Source organism: Takifugu rubripes, chromosome 15, assembly GCF_901000725.2.
Source record: "Takifugu rubripes chromosome 15, fTakRub1.2, whole genome shotgun sequence".
NCBI classification, from domain to species: Eukaryota; Metazoa; Chordata; class Actinopteri; order Tetraodontiformes; family Tetraodontidae; genus Takifugu; species Takifugu rubripes.
In genome coordinates, this window is record NC_042299.1 from 15137691 (window position 1) to 15155801 (window position 18111).

The window sequence follows — 18111 nt, forward strand, 5'->3', positions numbered from 1 at the left end:
ATAAACATCTACCTGACACGGAGGAACGGGACTCCTGTTCCCGTGGTCAATCTCCAGAAGAACAGACGCTTTCCCTGCGCAGCTTCATTACAGATGCATCTTACTCACATTTCATTGCCTCTAAAGCGCTGAAGGATTACAGCCACAGTTTTCTGAGGACACCAGACACCAAAGTTCTCTTTGAAAAGGAGCTTTTGGAGTCAGAATTATCTAAGAGCGAACGCAGGATTTGGAGCGGTGATGAGACGTCTCCTGCGGCCAGACATTTTCAGCTGGACGTGACATTTGCTTCTTTGAGGTTCCGGGCACAGAAGTACTGAGAAATGCCACGGGGGCAGTAGATGGAAGGTTTGGACGGCAAAAACCCCTTTTGAATACGACTCAGAGAATCTTGGACCCTTGACTCCGCAGATGGAGGAACATGAAATGAACGTTTGCAGGGCAAAAGGAAACATTCTGAGAGCTGAACTGCAGGAGAAGCACAGAGGGAAACGTAAAGGATCATGCAGAAGGGCCTGTGGAGACGTGTGGGGCGGTACTGTACCTCTGTCGCCAGTGAGCGCGGGGTCGGAGGCGCGGGTGCCTAAAAGAACGGTGTGATCTGCAGGGTTGGGATGGAGGGGGGGAGTGGTGGATGGAGGCAAGGTGGTGGGAGTGTCTGGTGGGCACAGATGGACACACGGACACAAGAAACAACTCAAAAACACCAACAGACATGAAGGTAGGCAGCTTAAATGGGGGAAAAAAACACAAACAGTTCTACGGCAAACCGGCACACGGTGGTGAGGAATTAAAACAAGATTCAAAGCATAAAGAGAACATTGGAAACCACTTTTGGAGAACGCATTATCGCTGGTGCATGACACAGATTGCATAAATGACAGCCTGGCTGACCTGTTTTAAACGGACTCGATCTGCTCAAAAGTGGGCGGCTGCCATGGTAAAAGCCTCTAATATAACGGGATTTTAATGGTTCTCTCTGGGTCAATGCAGGCGTGAGTCATTCTGCAATGTTAAAAGCATGGACACAGATATAATTGTTTAGCATACACCGCGTGGGGGGGGGGGGGGGGTTATAGGAGCCTGTCGGCAAAATCAGGGCAAAAGTTGCCAAAGATTGACATCTTCAAATGTCATCGGCGGAACTATTCCGCCCCGTTCCCTTCCCTGGCTGCAGCCTGGGAACGGGGCTTAGATCTGCTCCAGCTGACGGATCTTTCTCTGGAACCTCTGGGTGTATGAAGATGGAAATGGGAGTGAAACGGGAGCGCCGCTGGGCCGCAACCTTGGCTCCGCTGTTTTTGTGTTGCGAGCGAGAGCTTTTTAATTGCCCGCGGTGCTTCTTCCAGGGCGATTATCTTGCACGTCTCTTTGACATTTCAGCCTCATCGCCAATCACCAAATGGTGGAGGAGATACGAGGGGAGAGGGGGAAGAGCCAAGCATTTAAAGGTATTTTCTGTGAATTACGGTGGCAATTTTGAAAGGCTAAAAGGTGTGCTAATCAATAATGAAGGATCAGAGCGGACGGAGTGCCATTTCAAAAGAACACCTAATGAACGTGGATTGGACCGTCTGACCTTCCCGCCGCCATTGCGTTGAGCAGAATTTGTAAATTAAATAAAATCACTGTCAAGAAACGCTCTGCTTGTTTTTGGAGTTTGCATTCAGGCGGCATTTGAAGCTAACGTCGCGTCCGCGGGGGCGCCGTGACGAGCGGGACAAATGGGACAGAAAACAAAGCGATGCAACTGTCGGTCATGCCCGAGGAAACGTGTCATGAAACAATTATATTTAATTGATTGATTAACTACATCAGGGGCAAGCGGGAGGCGCAGGAAGTCACGGCGCAGCATTAGCGCACCGTTCTTCATCGTTATTCATTCGGCAGCGCGTCTTGTTGTTTGCTCTCTCCATTATTCCGCTCTGCGTTTAAAAGCTTTACAGTAACGACCCTGGCGCTCTTCACAGGTGCGCCGGCCTCGACCACGACGACCTAAAAGCACTCACACATCTGCGTCTTCGAGCAAGGACGCCGGTGAACCTTCTGGCAACATAATCACTCACCTCTCTGAAGTTCTGGTGCCAAATGAAGTCAACGTTGAACCAGAACGGTGAATAAATCAACAGTATTAAACGTGCAGCTGAAATCTGCCGGCGTTTCGAGCGAAAGCCCCACGCTAAGTTCCTCACACGGAGGAAGGGAGATTTGTCACCGCTCCGCTCCTTTTTTAAGCCTAAGAACTTCCTGCCAAAAGACAAATGGCGGCGGAGAAAAAGGGGCTAAGCTATCTGTTTTCCTCGCAGCCCTGATTCCTGACCTCCCCTGGCGTTACTCAGAATTACTTATCTCTTCTGGTGATATTCCTTGACAACGCCGCCCTAAATTCTGCCTCTCACGCGTTTACCCCCTGCCGTGCATGTGTGTGTGATCTTGGAGGCAGGTTTATTTAAGGGAAGATGTTGGTGGTATTTATATGTCACCCGAGGCTCTTATTCCCCCTGTGAGAGATAGGCCCATTAATCATCCTCAGCACTATTACGCTATGCAGATCGGATATTATAATCGGGAATTCTGGTGCCGTTGTTGAGACTCCGAGTCTCTTCTTGCTGTTACTCCCTGAGGATCTTTGTCAGCAGCAGCAAAGGTTTCCAGATTTGTCTCGGGGAGGCGGGCGCCCCTGCGGTGGCCTTTCCCTCAACTCACCGTAGACGAAGAGGACATATTCAGCGCTGTTGGTTCCGAGGAGGTTGCTGGCTTCGCAGCGGTAGGTGCCATTGTCCGTCTTGTTGAGTGAAGTAAAGGTGAGCTCCCTCCCCTCCACAATCATCCGGTCCAGGTCAGGAAGTTCCCCTCCGTCCTTTGTCCATATGACAGGATCGGGCCTGCCGGGACACGACAAGTGAAACAAGGTTTGCTGCGTGTAGCTGTCGGCGGCGCGACATAAAAGGCTGACGCCGGCTGATCTGGAATGTGAGGGACTTACAAAGGGTTCCCTTTGGAGACGCACTCCAGCTTCAAGAACTGGCCCTCCTGAGGGACCGCAAGGGAGTGGATGATCTCTACCTGGGGAGCATCTGGGGCGGAGAGACGTGAGTATAAAAGAGCGAGCAGTGAAGGCGTCACATTTAAACACTCCAAAAACCTTTCCCTGTGCTAGCTGTGACATCATTTTCAGTTTGTTATGTGGTGACTGGAGCACATTTACATCTGGTCTTAGGTGGCATCCAGTTGGGCTGCAGTGAAGCTGCACCAGTCATGCATCTTTATTACACCCTCACGTCAACATTTGAGCTCGTGTGTGTGTGTGTGTGTGTGTGTTTGGACTCACAGTGGACCTCCAGTACTTCGGTGGCCTGCTTGTGGCTTCGCCGTGAGTGCCACATGGTCCACTTTGCAGGTGTAGGCCACTCCATCATCATTTCTGTCCACGTGCAGCTGCAGGGAGCTCTGCACCGTGAACGTCTTCCCACTTGCATTCACCTCTTTGGCACCTTTGAAGAGAGAAGCACCTCGTCACAGGGACAGATCATTAATCTCGGGTGTCTGTGTGTGTGTGTGTGAGAGAGAGAGTGTGTGATGCTGCGGGAGTCGCTGTGCTCCAAAAAACCAACGACGCTCAGGTTCAACCGCAGCATCTTTGGGGGTGTTTTTGGAGACTCGTGCGTGCCTCTGAAACCTAAACAAGCCGCCAACTGTGCCAGAAGAAATGTCGGTTCCTCGCACCCTCCTTGGAAACGGACTGTTTCAGGCACTTCAACTCTGCCTTTTCATATCCTCCGTGATGTCCATTTGCTGCCTGGCGGCGCGACAAAATCAGTGCCAGAACCAATCAGGTGTTTGGCAGCAGCTTCTGTCGGCCTTGTCGCACATTGTCTGAACACACAGCTCTGCATGTGTGTGTGTGTGTGTGTGTGTGTGTGTGTGTGTGTGTGCTCGGGGCCGTTCGCCACAACACCTGCATCATAATCCCATCTAAACAGCACACACGCGTCGGCACCCCCGCCCAACCCACAGGAATGGCCGAGGCGCTCCGGCGGCGCTCAGCCCACTGAAGGTGAAGACAAGATGACGGCGGCCAAGAGCCAACGCGCTTTTGCAAACTTTTCACGCCGTCCAGCTGCTTTTCACGCTTTTTGAAGAGCATCTTGTTACAGAGGACGGTCGGCAAAAAAGGAGCATCCAGACCAAAGGCAGCGTAAAATAACCCCCCGAGCAGAATCCCCCAGCTACAGAGGAAGTTCAGTTAGCATCACAGTCGCAAAGGGTCAATATCGGAACGACAATATCGGAACGTCATTCTCCAGGAGGTAACTGAGCAGTGGCCTACCACCAAAGAAGAAGCAGAAGAAGAAGAACAAGAGTTTCTGAAGGCTGCTGTTATGTCGTAAGAGAACCTGGTTAAAGAAAGTCTTCTTAGCTTCACCCACAAAGACGCCTACAAAACTCACACCTAAATAATTCAGGAGCTGCGGCTGTGCTGAGGGTAACAGACAACATCTGGCAAATCTGTCAACTCCTTCCCTGAACCGCCAGCCTCAACCGTCGCAAACTGTTCTGCTCGATCCGGAAGCCTCTCGTGGGCGGCAAATGCAAATGACTGTTGCAGACAACAGCTCTGATTAGCGTCGACCCTAGCGGCGGTGTTTGCGTATTCCAGTATTGAAGCAGGTATTTAGAGCTTCTGCTTACTCACAGAAGGGTGGGGGGGGGGGGGGGGGGGGGGGGGGCCATCAGTATCTTTCCATTCCTACCAAAACACGTCCATCCACACTCCTACGCGGACTGATTTCCCATAAAGAGACAGATTAAAAAAACAACCAACCACTATTTTACAGGTTTTTTTTAAACTGCCCAGGCTATCTCTCCCTTCAGGTGTCACGCTGCTTTGAGAAATCATGTCACTTTTTTCCCATCATCACAGGACATTCAGGGAAGCGGCCCGCCTCTCGGAAGCGCTGCCTTTGTTTGTGTCTCCTGGAGGGACTGTTGACGCTCCCTATCCTTTTCCTCCTCTGCGCTCATCTGCTCCCGTTTCAACGGATTCCGCCCCGCCGTCTCTCTCCCCCTCCATTGTGCCAATCACCTATTCTGCTCAGTCACTTCCCCCGACTGCAGGAGTGAACCCAACTCGCCCCCCCCCCAGAGATGAATGACTGACAGGTCTGCGGTGTTAGTGTTAGCAACATTCACTCACACAACAGAAGCGTGGAGGGAAAAAAAACAACATGTTTTGTCTCCCCCCCCACAAAATACTGACAAAAGGACAGAGAAAAGAATAGAGGTGGAAAGAGAGGACATTATATTCATCCATGGCGCCTTTGAGGTTGCACCTACTTCCTGTTTATCATAACCCCCCCCCCCCCCACCCCCAGTTCATATTTGTGCACCACTTTCCTGACACTTCCATCAAATACTGAAGAATCGATGCGACGAAGATGCAACAAGAGCAGATATTTCACCTTCCCTTCGGCAAATGGCAGCACATAAAAACCAGAGATCAATCGAACGACTCTGGAAAGTAAATAAAACCCCTCCGGTTTCCTCCCCCCGGCATTCCATCATTGCATCGTTTTATTTTAGACGCAGTAATAGATTAACGATCCGGGCGGGCCGTTTCGCTGGGTTAGGGTGCCGTCGAGGACAACGCGTGACCAGCTGCTCCGTATTTAAGCACCCGGATTTATGACGGAGCGTCGTTGTTCTGTTTTCAGGAACTTGTTGGCTTAATAGTTCTAATAACAGTGTTTCAGCGCTTATCGGCCTATGTAGTGTGTGTTTCTGTGACAGGGTGCGAATGGGCGGAATTGGCCCTCAAAATAGCTCCTCACAGCCGCCCATCGGAGGTTTCGCCGAGCGGGCCGAATTTTTTGGGGTTGGGATACATTTGTGAACGAGCCCAATGCTGATTCCAATAAGCAAATTCTCTGACAAATTCACCCACTTTGGTGCCAAAGCAGGAGGAAATGCTGCATGTTCAGGGCGATCACCTATTATCGGTCTTCAGATCAAGCATATCGACTCTATATAAGCCCGGAGGAGCGAGCGGCGATTCCGCTGCTTCATATCAACCTTTCATTTATATTTACACGAAGGAAATAAAGCCACTTTTGGGGGCCTTATTTGATCCATTTTGCAGCGTGACAGACACACTTTCACATATATAAGCAGGCCCAGAAATCCAATTTGAGTTCTCTGACTGGGATTTTCATCTGGACCGGCACAGCCCCGCCCCCCCCACCAAAGAAAATCTGCATCGTAGCACCGTCCCCTGAGTCTCCGGACGTCTCCTGGCTCTCTGGCGCGGCCTTTCCCTTAGTTTAATCAAGACTAAACAGCTATAATTAAATAGGCTTTCATCATCACAATTTGCTTTTGGAACACGGAGGACGGCTGATTTACGTTTGATTGGAAGCTAAACTGGAAAAACAAGTGGGAAAAAAGTGGAATCCAATGGGGCAGCGCTCGTTTCCAAAATGATTTGTGGTAAATTGGTGGAATTTAAATTCCACAACTGTAAGCCTGCCTGTTGAAATATTGCACACAGACATTATTGCTTTCAGGGAAGGAAATGAAAGGAGCATGAAAGCATCCGCACCTTTTCTTACCAAAATCCTGCATTAGCTGCGACCGCGATGGGCTAGCCTGCTTATTTTGTGGATGGGTGCTCGGCGCTCTGCATCGTTGGCGTGAGCACTTGCCTGGTGGTTGGGGAGGGGGGGGGGGGGTCAGGGGGATTGGAAACAAGAGTGATGGTGGGTTTCTGAGATTCTGGCCTGTTATATGCCAGTAGGAGCAAAAGGGGAGGGGGGGAAGATGGAAATCAAGAGCGAGCGAGGCGGCGGTAGACCGCCAAGGTCGGCCTCGTGAACAGGAGCAACGCTGCTGATTTATGCTGGCGGCCGGAGGGGGGCTGCCTCATCACAGCCGCACTTCACCTTCCAAATAATTTGTTTAAACAGGAGGAACGTACCAATGATCGGCGCCGCCATGGCAGCACGGAGATGTGCCGCTGTTTGCTGAACTCGGATAAACAAGCTGAGGCGACTGTTCTGGGACTCGGCTTGACCGCTCCAGCTCGTTTGTGTCTTTTTGACTAGTCCCCCCATCCAGAAGGTGTGTGACAGGTCTGGTGATGATGCTCCGTTGTCCAGATGATCTCTTTATCTGCTCGTGTTGTGTTCACGGTCCTGAATAGCGAGCGTCAGGAACGCCAGGAGCTGCCGCTCTGAATCAGGTGACTCGGCAGTGTTCGGGAAGCAGTTGGCAGCCCCTCAATCCCCACCCCCCCAGCTCCAGACACAGAGGGTATAAAACGCTGGGAAAGTTCCTATCGGGGCCTGGCGGACACGTATTGTCATGGCGTCCTTGAGCGCTCGCCGCTCACGCCGAGTTTGTCACGACAGCTTTTCTGCAGCTCTGAAAGGAAGACGTGTGACAAGGCTTAAGGCTCCGGCATTTACAGCTGGACAGGTGTCCACCTCCTCCATGCTGCTCCGCACCGCCAACGGCGTGCGGGGACGTCTGACCTCCCTTTCTTTTGTTCCGCGGCTTGTATCCTTAATCGGATTAAAGGTAGTAGCGGAGCGCCTTTCCTTTGCCTTCTGTTTTAGCTGCGAGTGAAATCTGAGAACGCGATCAACGGCATGAAAAGATGGATGCGTGGATATTAACTCCGGCACCATCGAACACACTTCCACCGATCTCACTTCAGGCTCGTGCGTGACGTGCGAGCTCGAGAGCTGCTTTCGTGCGCGGGATCAAGAGGTTGAATGTGCTTTTTTTGACGGCAGCATCTTTTATTCATGCCGCAGTAGCCATCTTGAAATTACATCTTTAATAGTCATTGATCCACTCAGCCCCGGGGAGCTGGACGGTGCCGCTCTGATCCCGACACAGACTCCATAAGCTGTCTCACACTGCTGAAATGACTCAGAGCGAATTTTATTCAGGCTAGAAGTGTCTTCAGCTCCCGATGCTTCAACGTCGGCGGCTTCCAGATGAGGTCAAAGGTCGCCTCTCGGCTGCTGGGCCGTCCACAACAAGTAGCCGTAAAAGTGGGAAACTCCAGCATCGCTTTCTAGCGGAGGTTCAGAGTCGGGTTCGCACCCAGAGAACGAGGGGACACGGAGCAGCGCGTCGTGTCTGCGCTAACACGTCCACGTCCTTGACAAGTTTGACAACAGGACCGAGGACGCGACCGAGCAAATTTTAATCAAATTGTCGTGCGTGCCCCCCCCCCCCTCTTTAAGCCCCCTCGGAATAGAGTTAAGGCGATGAAGCAATAACCTCTGCAGTTTAGGTCAGAAAGTATGATAATGCAGGCGCCAGAGCGAACATCCCCACCTTTATTTGGAATAAATATTCATTTCATCTCAGCCGAGCCTGGACTCGGCGCGGCTCCCTCTGGTTCAGCGGTGTGTAAACAAGCGCTACACGCGGCGATATTGGCACAGGTCTCCCCGGGTTACGGTGTGTAACTGAGATAGAAATATATCATTACTGGGTGGGGACTAAGGGGATCTGGGGGACAAAGAGATTGAGAAATAGGAATATTGGATTCCGCTCCACACACAGAGGCTTATGTCCTTACACGTGGGCTGCCTGCTCCATCTGCCTCGCACCCAGCCCCACCTCCACCCCGGCGCTCACCGAGGAGAGGGTGTCCTCCATCTGCATGCGGTCTGCTCCACTAACTCTGCATATAATCAAATCTCCGCGCCCCCAGATCCCACCCCAATATGTTACACTTTATTCCCAGTGTGGCCACCCGCAGTCACATGGATTTTCATATGGAAGGCAGCTCAGCCCCCGTCGGGAGGACGAACGCCGACACTGTCCCGAACAAACCGTGCACAAACATCCGATGTTTAGCCAGGAAGTCTGAAGAAAACAGGAGGACAATAGCGCAGCCGTATCGGAAAACTAGGGTGAAATGGAAAAATGCCCCAAAGTCTGCTTTGAATTGCAGAAAGGCGGCATTGATTCGGCCTTATCTGCCTGCTCATCGGCACCCTGGAAACCCGAGCGCCAGATAGCGAGCTGAGCCGTCTGGGATGGGGAAGGATGTGACGGCAGACAATGAGGCGGCTTTTCGGCGAATTCAGTTGTAAACAGGAGCTCCGATCGATCGTCTGCAAGAGCGCAGAAGCAAATCCGGGACGGTTCCCCCTAATCTGACACGAAATCAGACGGCTGTGCAGCCAACGCGGGGAAACGACGGGGCCACACGGGTTATTTTGGTCCGTTGTGGAATAAATCCTATCTATTTTCACTGGTTTCGAGATTAGCTGAACGCAACGTCGGTTCCGAATGAAGGAGCCCGCCACGCTAAAAAAAGACCTGAATTAAAAAGAGAATCCTAGCGCCTGACCCTGACACCCAAACCTTCTTCTGAAGGCTGCATTCACATGAAAACACAGACGAACTCTCAGAGTGCTGGTTAATATTCGGCAGTAGATGAAAATAACACCCTTGTTATGTTTCCAATTGCCTCAGAGGGGGATTCTGTCGGTAATGGACCGGCGAGAGACGCAAGACTCTTTCCAAGAGCCTTTAAGCCAAACTCTCCACTATCAACAAGCCCAAGCCTAAATTTGAGTAACACGAGTTTAACATATGTTAAATAGATCCTGGAGCAGAAGAAGCTGCTCACAAACACAAAAGGAGGAAAAATTACAATTTTGCTGCTTTATTTGTTGGCTAAAAGATGCAGAATGCTTCACAGCCACCGGGATGGGGGTTTAAATTCGCTAAATTGGGTGAAAATGTCAGTTTTGTCAGCGTCAGCGAGCCCACGTGCAGGGAGGCTCCTCACGGTTAAATTACAGTCACGCAGCTTCATTTAGAACTCAAAGGTCAGAGATCATCCACAGGTCAGAGATCACCCACAGATCAGAGATCATCCACAGGTCAGAGATCACCCACAGATCAGAGATCATCCACAGGTCAGAGATCATCCACAGGTCAGAGATCATCCACAGGTCAGAGATCACCCACAGGTCAGAGATCATCCACAGGTCAGAGATCACCCACAGGTCAGAGATCATCCACAGGTCAGAGATCACCCACAGGTCGGAGATCATCCACAGGTCAGAGATCACCCACAGGTCAGAGATCATCCACATGAATCTGCCAGATGTGCCGCTGGACCGTTTGGGCCTCTGGCAGGGATCCTTAACAAGATCACGCTGCTGAAACTGTATTTGGGGTTTCATCATCTTAGGACTTACCTCCAAAGCTGAAAACAAGATCAAAACGCGTTTTAGCCAACTTTAGTTGTTGGTTATTACGTGTTATCAGCCCTTCAGATAGCGTTAGCGCAGCTAACAAGCTAGTTATGGTCAGCTTGTGGTTGGTGGCCTGGTGACAAGTGTCAGCAAGAAAAGCTCCTAAGTCCTTACGAGCATTCATTCTATTGATTTTTTTTCCTTTTTTTGGCGAGGTCATTCTGATCAAGCCCTGCGTGGAACTGCTCGTATTTTGGATCGATTCCACGCAAACAAGCCGAAAGGTTGTTTGACCATTAAGGTCATCTCGAGGTGGCCGCTGCCTTCACCTGCATCCTGGAAACACCAGCTTCATCGTTGCTCAACGCCTCGTTCACCTTCGGTGCTGCTTCAGCACCGTTCCTCGCAGCCTTTGCTGGGCTCGTTAGGAACAGTTAATTCCTGGAGCCATTAAATGTAAAGCAATGCCAACTTTTGTGCGTGTAGAACACTTTTACATGTGCACCAGATGAAAGAAGAGACCTTGCAAAGCCGAAACCAGAGGAGTGAAGAAAAATCAGAGCGGCAGAGAGAAGCATTACTATGCAAACTTAACGAGCAAAGATCATGCGTGCTTTTGCAAAAATTATATTTTTTTGTGGTTTATTAAGCTTTTCTATAAGCAGAGAAATGAAGTCTGTGCAGAGAACTGTGTGTTTTGCATGCCAAATGTGATTTTCGTTTAAATTTGTCTGCATTTAATTGGGCATTTAGGATGTGCAGCACTTGGCGGCGTGTCATTCTCACAACCGAGGCTCATTGATCTGTCGTAGCGCCAGATTGAAAAAAGAAATCGTTCCGAGGCTTCATTGTTGCAAAAAGCAAAATCAATCACATTCGTCTGTTTACACTTGGAGTCGTTTAAATTAGAAAGGGTGATTGGCATTTCCTTATTCGCTTTTAATCAGAACTGCGAAGGATCGCAGCCGCCTTGGTCGTGTTCTGTCGCCCGGTTTGTTGGATTCTGTCCTTAAAACGCTCGTTTCACGTGCGAGCTGCCTCATTTCTGAAGGAGAGACCCCGTTTAAACGCTGGTTCAGCGGACCAGGGTGGAAAGGTCACCGTTCATTTCACATGGGGGGGGGCAAGAGAAACACGTTCCACCCCAAATTGAAACGGTTCTGGAGATGAAACGCGACAGACCGCCAGAACTGGATCATCTCCATCATCTGATCCAGCCCGGGTGATGAAACCCAGGAACGGAGGTTACGCACCTTTAATCTCCTTCTCGTTCCTGAACCAGCGCAGGTCGGCGGCGGGTTTGCTGCCCTGAGTGATGCAGGTCAGGGTGATGTGGTCCCCCTCCAGGGCCGGATTCAACAGGCCATTGATCTGAGGCTTCTCTGGCACTCCTGAGACACACACACACACACACACACACACACACACACACACACACACACACCAGGGGCATCATTATTGGGTCTGACTGGACATTCTCCTCCAGGAGGACCAGAGGAGGCGTCGCTCATCCTCATCAGAGGGTTCCGGCCCACTAGAGCCGTGTCTCCGGCCACTGGGCCGTCTCCAGTTCACCCAATTGGAAACCATTTCTAGATGTTGGCGAGTTCCAGCACCGTGGTGAGACGTGAAAGCGGAAAACGCACCACAGTCATCTCAGGAAGGAGCGTCCGGTCTAATGAACGCGGATGTGGATTTTAAAAGTGTCGGAATGCTGCGTAAACGCTCGCAGGTGCTGGAGCCGAAGGGAAGAAAGGGAATCATGGCGGGCCGTGGCCACGGTGCACCCAGGGAGCGTGCGCTCTTCACCCCCGTGACTCCCACTCCCACTCTGGCCTCGTCCGTCTCCGGCATAAACGGGCCCAACATCAGCTCGGATCGTGGGGAAAGACGGAGCGTTCCCGCCTGCCGATGTCGGAGGACGCCGCCAGCGGGCGGATGATTAATCGGGGCTGGTTAGATCCGTCTTCTGACGGCCAGAACAGATCAAATGTTCATCTCCACAGTTGGGTTCCTCTTGGGCGGCCAGAGGCTGCGGAGCTTTAATCTCCACGCCTGTGTGTGTGTGTGTGTGTGTGTGTGTGTGTGTGTGTGTGTGTCTCTGCTCTGGCGAGCGCTGCGTGGATTTGCGGCTTATTGGTGTTGGTGCATAATAGTGTTTTAAAGACACGGAGAGCAATATGAGAGCGGGATTAGAGAAATAAACGCAAATAAACAAGACTGAAGGATATCGTGGCGGATTTCGTTGCTCTGGACGACATCGTCCGCGAGCTGGACGGGCCGTGATGACTGTAACGGCGTGGACCCGTGAAGATGACACGGCAGGTCGTTCTGCTCGACGTCAGCAGCTCGCCGTCTCGTTCAGACACAAACGAGCGTTTCGATGAATTAAAGTCGTCCCCAACGCTCCCACGTTCCATTTAGACTTCCTTCAAAGCCATTTCCGACGCCTAATTACCCATGATTCACTGCTCCTAAACAATGGGAGGTCATCTCCCGACGGGTCTGCACGAGTCGCTGGCGCCATTAATTGCATAAACCATCGCCTCCGTATCCTGGTTGAGGCGTAGCTTTAAAACATCTCGTTAGCATTAGCCCAAAAAAAACAACCGGTGGTTAAACTAGCGCGGCTGGAGACTGTAAGACGGACGGTACCGACCGTTGGGTTACTCACCCAGAACCGTCAGGTAGGCTTTGGCCGTCCTGACCGGCATGGTGAAGAGGGAGCAGGTGTACATGCCCTCGTCGGACAGCGTGACGTCATTGATGCTGATGGTCAGCTCGGACCAGGACGCGTGGACCAGCTCGATCCTGTTGTCCCGTAAGGCTGGAGAGAGAGAGGGAGGGAGGGAGGGAGGGGAGAGGGGGAGAGAGAGAGGAGGGGTCACAGTCAGGAACAGAGGGTCAGCAGAGCAGCATCAAAGCGCTCAGACGGGCTCTGAAGGAGGAGCTGCTGAAAGTTTACTGAGATGAACGTGAGACCTCAAGAGAGATCGATACGAATCAGAACGCTCGTCCCCACCGACCTCCTCCACCACTGAGCGACGGTGGGGACGAGCGTTCGCTTCGAGAGGGCAGGATTGGCCGAAAAACAGCCTGGAGAACTTTCAAAAATCAAGATGTTTTGTTGGCTGTACCGACGTTTTGGGCTTGTTTGGGTTTAAGAGTCTTGCCTGGAGTCGTCCAACCTCGTTAATGTGAGGTTGTTCTCGTTTGGCCAATCATCACACCGGGGACGGGAGGAGAGTTTAGGTGAACAAATCAGGGGTTTTAAAGGGAGGAACAAGCTTTTAAGGCTTTAAGCCGGCATTTAAAAAAATAATAAAAATCACACTTCTTATTTCGGCTTATCTCAGATTTCTGTTTTATTTTAAACACTAGCGGTCCCCACAAGTATAGACAGTCCATCTTGTCATAAATGGGACCATTCTGGTTCATTCTTGGTGAAACCTCCATCCACCCATCCATCATCCATCAATCCATCCATCATCCATCCACCATCCATCCATCCATCATCCATCCATCCACCCATCATCCGTCCATCCATCCATCCATCCATCCATCCATCCATCCATCCATCCATCCACCCATCCATCATCCATCAATCCATCCATCTATCATCCACCCATCCATCATCCATCAATCCATCCATCATCCATCCACCATCCATCCATCCATCATCCATCCATCCACCCATCATCCGTCCATCCATCCATCCATCCATCCATCCATCCATCCATCCATCCATCCATCCATCCATCCATCCCAACCACCCATCCATCTATCATCCACCCATCCATCCATCCATCATCCATCCATCCATCCATCATCATCCATCCATCCATCCATCCATCCATCCATCCATCCATCCATCCATCCATCCATCCATCCACCCACCCACCCACTTATCATCCATCCATCCATCCATCCACCCATCATCCGTCCATCCATCCATCCATCCATCCATCCATCCATCCATCCATCCATCCATCCATCCATCCATCCACCCACTTATCATCCATCCATCCATCCATCCACCCATCATCCGTCCATCCATCCATCCATCCATCCATCCATCCATCCATCCATCCATCCATCCATCCATCCATCCATCTTATCCATGTTATTTCTAAGTTGGGTCTGAGGAGACATCCTGGTCTCCACACACACACACACCTGCCTGGGGCCCTGTGTGTGTGTGGGTGGGTGTCACCCACACACACACAGGGCCCCAGGCAGGAGCAGAAGATGCTGGAGAGCTCTTGCTATGCTGTGATTGGGTAACTGCCTGCAGCATCTCATATTGAGCATCAATACGCCCAGTTTGGGGCCCTGTCCAGTCGCCATGGCGACAGAGAACAAAACAAGGCCCCGGTGTGGTCGCGGTTTCCACGGGAATACGGTTCTCTTCAAAAAAAAAAACTTGGCCCGACATTGTAGCTGAAAGTTGTGAGAGCGAGCGGCACCGCTGGCCTCTTCTCTCCACTTTGATGGACCAAATCAATGGCGGTGGCGCCGCGTCAGCTGTGTTTTCACCCACTTGTGGCTGTAATTTGCCAGTTTTCTGCTAACTCTCTGCTCCTGGAAGCAGCTGTGAAAGCAGGTGTCGGGTCCACAAGCTGCATTCTCCCCATTCTTCCCACCACGCCTGCAAAGGGAAGAACGTCTGCGAGCGCGCCGCCTCGTGTCACCTCTTCCGGGAGGGGGGGCTGAACACCTACGGTAACCGGCTGCCGAGCTGTAATCAGTTTGGCTAAACGACAGCCGCTCGCTTTCATTTGCGGACGCGTTTGTTTCCTCCGGCTGGGCGCCTTCCTCCCCCTCCCCTGTAACAATGGTTATCTTTGCACGCGGCGCCGAGGCTGAGCAGGCGTGACGCGCCGATACGAGCACGCGGCGCATCTTTAGGCCTCGCAATGGGGCGTGCGACGCTATCTCCGAGAGAGAGAGCGAGAGAGGGGGCACAGGTACAGACGCAGGAAGTCAGAATTAGTGAGCGATCACACCCCCGGTTCCGAGGACGGCGCTTATCTTCCGAGCTGTGCACGGCTCTGGTTCCTTGGACTGGGTCCAGACAGAGACTCTAGTTCTGGGGCTCCTGCACCTTCCTGTCAGTCTGTCGGCGTCGATCCTTCCTCCTACGTCCTGGAGCCTCATTCAAACAACGCGTCTTTGGTTGCCTTGGGCGAGGAAGTGCGGCGAGCTGATGTCAGGAAGGAAGCAGCAGTGTTTTTCTGCTCCTCTCCTCCGCAGCTGGAAGGACGGACGAGATGAAATATGGAAGTGCCGATTTTAAGCTGGTACATTCTCTCATGTCGACATAATGAGGCTGCAGACTTGGGGGCTGTTTTCCACTCGGCTGGTTAAACACCCTCCAAGCGGGCAGATTATCTGCATCTCTTTAATCGAAAAGTGATCAAATTTAAGGTGGAATGTCGGAACTATCCTCTTTTCAAATAATTTAGATTAGGAATTGGATTTAGTGTTTTTTTTTTGTGGTTTTAGGCAGAGATGAGCACAGCTTAGTTGCCAAAAAGCGGGATCATCCTGATCCCCTTGGAAGTGTGGATTCAGAGTGGATTTAGAAGGGAGGGGTTTATAACCATGAAATCCTGATTTAACTGGTAAGGATACGATAATGCAGCCAAGAACTGTGGGAGGAAAAGACTCCAGAGTCGAGCCAGTCTTGCCAGCGTTGGAGAAGTTTCTCGTTATTTGGCAGCGACGTGCGCTTCAGCACCAGTTACTGTCGACCGCCGAAACATTTTCCATTGTGAATCCACGTAGTTTGTTCTGGATGCAGCTGAGTTGGGTCACCATCTGATTGTTCACCTACTGGTTGAGTTCCTCTGCGGATCAGACCCAGAATGCTGAAGAGGGATCAAACCCGGCAGCACATCTGGCAGAGAGATGCGGCTAACGCCTGGCCTCAGCCGGTTCTGGAAGATCGTGTGTGATGGTGGTTTAGGATTCTGTAATTCATCCCCAAACTTAGTGACCTGTAACTGACTACAAGAAGCATGAATCAGAAAGAATTCCGTCATCAGTTTCTTCGCATTTAGAACCGAAGAAACGAAAGAGATGGCGCTAATGCTAGCAAACGCGCGAAAAAACCCAAAAGGCTGGCGTGACTCTTGACACAGCTCCCTGGAAACTCAACAGCACTAAAATCAATTAGTAACCAGCAGTGATGCTAATTCCCTTCTGCTACTTTTTGATGCAACCGCAGCGATGCTGTAGTTTGTTTTTTATGCTGCCGCCACCTGAAATTAGTCATGAAACGTGTGTGATGGTGGGGAGAGCATCATCCTCGCCTTCCGTAGCTTAAATCCCTGAAACCTGCTTTAATCGCCCTAATGACCGTAAAGGCTAACAACACTTGGCGTGCCGGGGCCTCGACACGCGCGTGACACCCGCCTTTACGTGCCACCCTCCGTCGAGGAAACCCGCGTGACTCGCGGGTGTGTTGCCAGAGCCTTGCTGAAAAGGCAACGCGGCTGACGCTGGCGGCGCTGGTGCGGCGCGTCTCCAGATAAATTGGCTGCGTCTCGCGGCGTGCACGCCCCCCCCGCCATCATTAAAGGCGGCAGGTAAATAAACAGGCTGCGTCTGTATGAAGGAATCAGCAGATTAAGGCGGCTTTGATTGTTCCGAGCGGAGCAAAACGGCGCCGATGCTAAAGTGCCTGATTCAGCCCGAGCATATATGTTTGCATGCCCCCCCCCCCCACCACCTCCCCCCATCTATCCGGAGACGCAGCGTACGGCAGCGCCGACCCCGGCAGGTGTTTGCTCCTTCGACTGACACCATTTTATAATGAGAAAAGTGCAAATTCGGCTGTGGGCGCCCGGGTACGACTGTTCCTCCTCTCCCTGTCAACAGCCCATCTGGGGGCGCCTGAACCAGCGCCATGTTTATAGAGCAGCTTATTGTATATTCCGCACGGCGACCTCCTCCGCCTGCTACGCCGAGGTCGGCCCAGCCCCGTTTTTAACGCCTTCCCGATGGTAATTGGCTGTGGGAGGTTTCTCCCGCGACAGGAATCACTTCCTTTCATCGGTTTCTACCCGCCAGGCTGGTTCAGAGCGACGCCTCCGACGAGGACTTCATTAAACAAGGAGGCCAGAGCGAGGCCACTCCGGATACTCTGATATTTTGCAGGGCTGTAGCGTTTCCTCCCTTTTCCCATTAGGAATTAGGACGCACGTGCCTCGTTCCCTCCTACTCTTCCCTCGTTCTTCCCCCTCCCAAAACTTTCCACCTCAAAAAGGAAAAGAAAACCCCAAAGTTGACACCAAGCTTGAGCTAATTATTCCCACTTGCCTGAGGTCTCCCCCACACCTCGCAGGAGATAAGCAGCTCCCCTAATGGCAGTAATAACACGATTTATTGCAACATTTGACGCGCAGTCTCTCTCTTTCCTGCGCCGGCTTTAAAGTCTCGCAGCAGAGGAAACAAAGCTGACATTTGTCTGACACCGACGTCTTCTGATCCACGGGCGACACTTTTCTGTTGTTTTTTTAAAGAATATCTGCCTCTAATTGTTAGACCTGTCTGCGCCTCCACACAGACTGACAACACACTTGAAGATGGAGGCAGCAGAGGAAGCAGAAGTGGAGGAGCCAAGGTCAAATGGAAGTCTCCTTGTGAGGCGGTGAGCTGAAAGCTCTCCTAAAATGCCGCCTTAATTCCGCTCCTTCATCTCGCAGGCCTACACTCCGCCTGATTTCTCATCTTTTTCCTCCACTCATGTTTTATGGTCCTTGTCTTGAGGTGGGGGGGGGACTTGTTAGGGATCTTTGGAGATTTACGCTCAGGTTTTCTCGCTGTCTCTCTATCAGAGCGAACGCGGCACCAAATCTTCACACCCGCTATGAAAGGA

General features: G+C 51.6%; 1 pseudogene; it reads right to left on the minus strand.

Moving 5' to 3' along the window:
* Nucleotides 1-381: 381 nt before the first annotated feature.
* Nucleotides 382-18111, minus strand: part of LOC115252748 (cell adhesion molecule 2-like) — a 112605-nt pseudogene continuing 94875 nt past the window's right edge.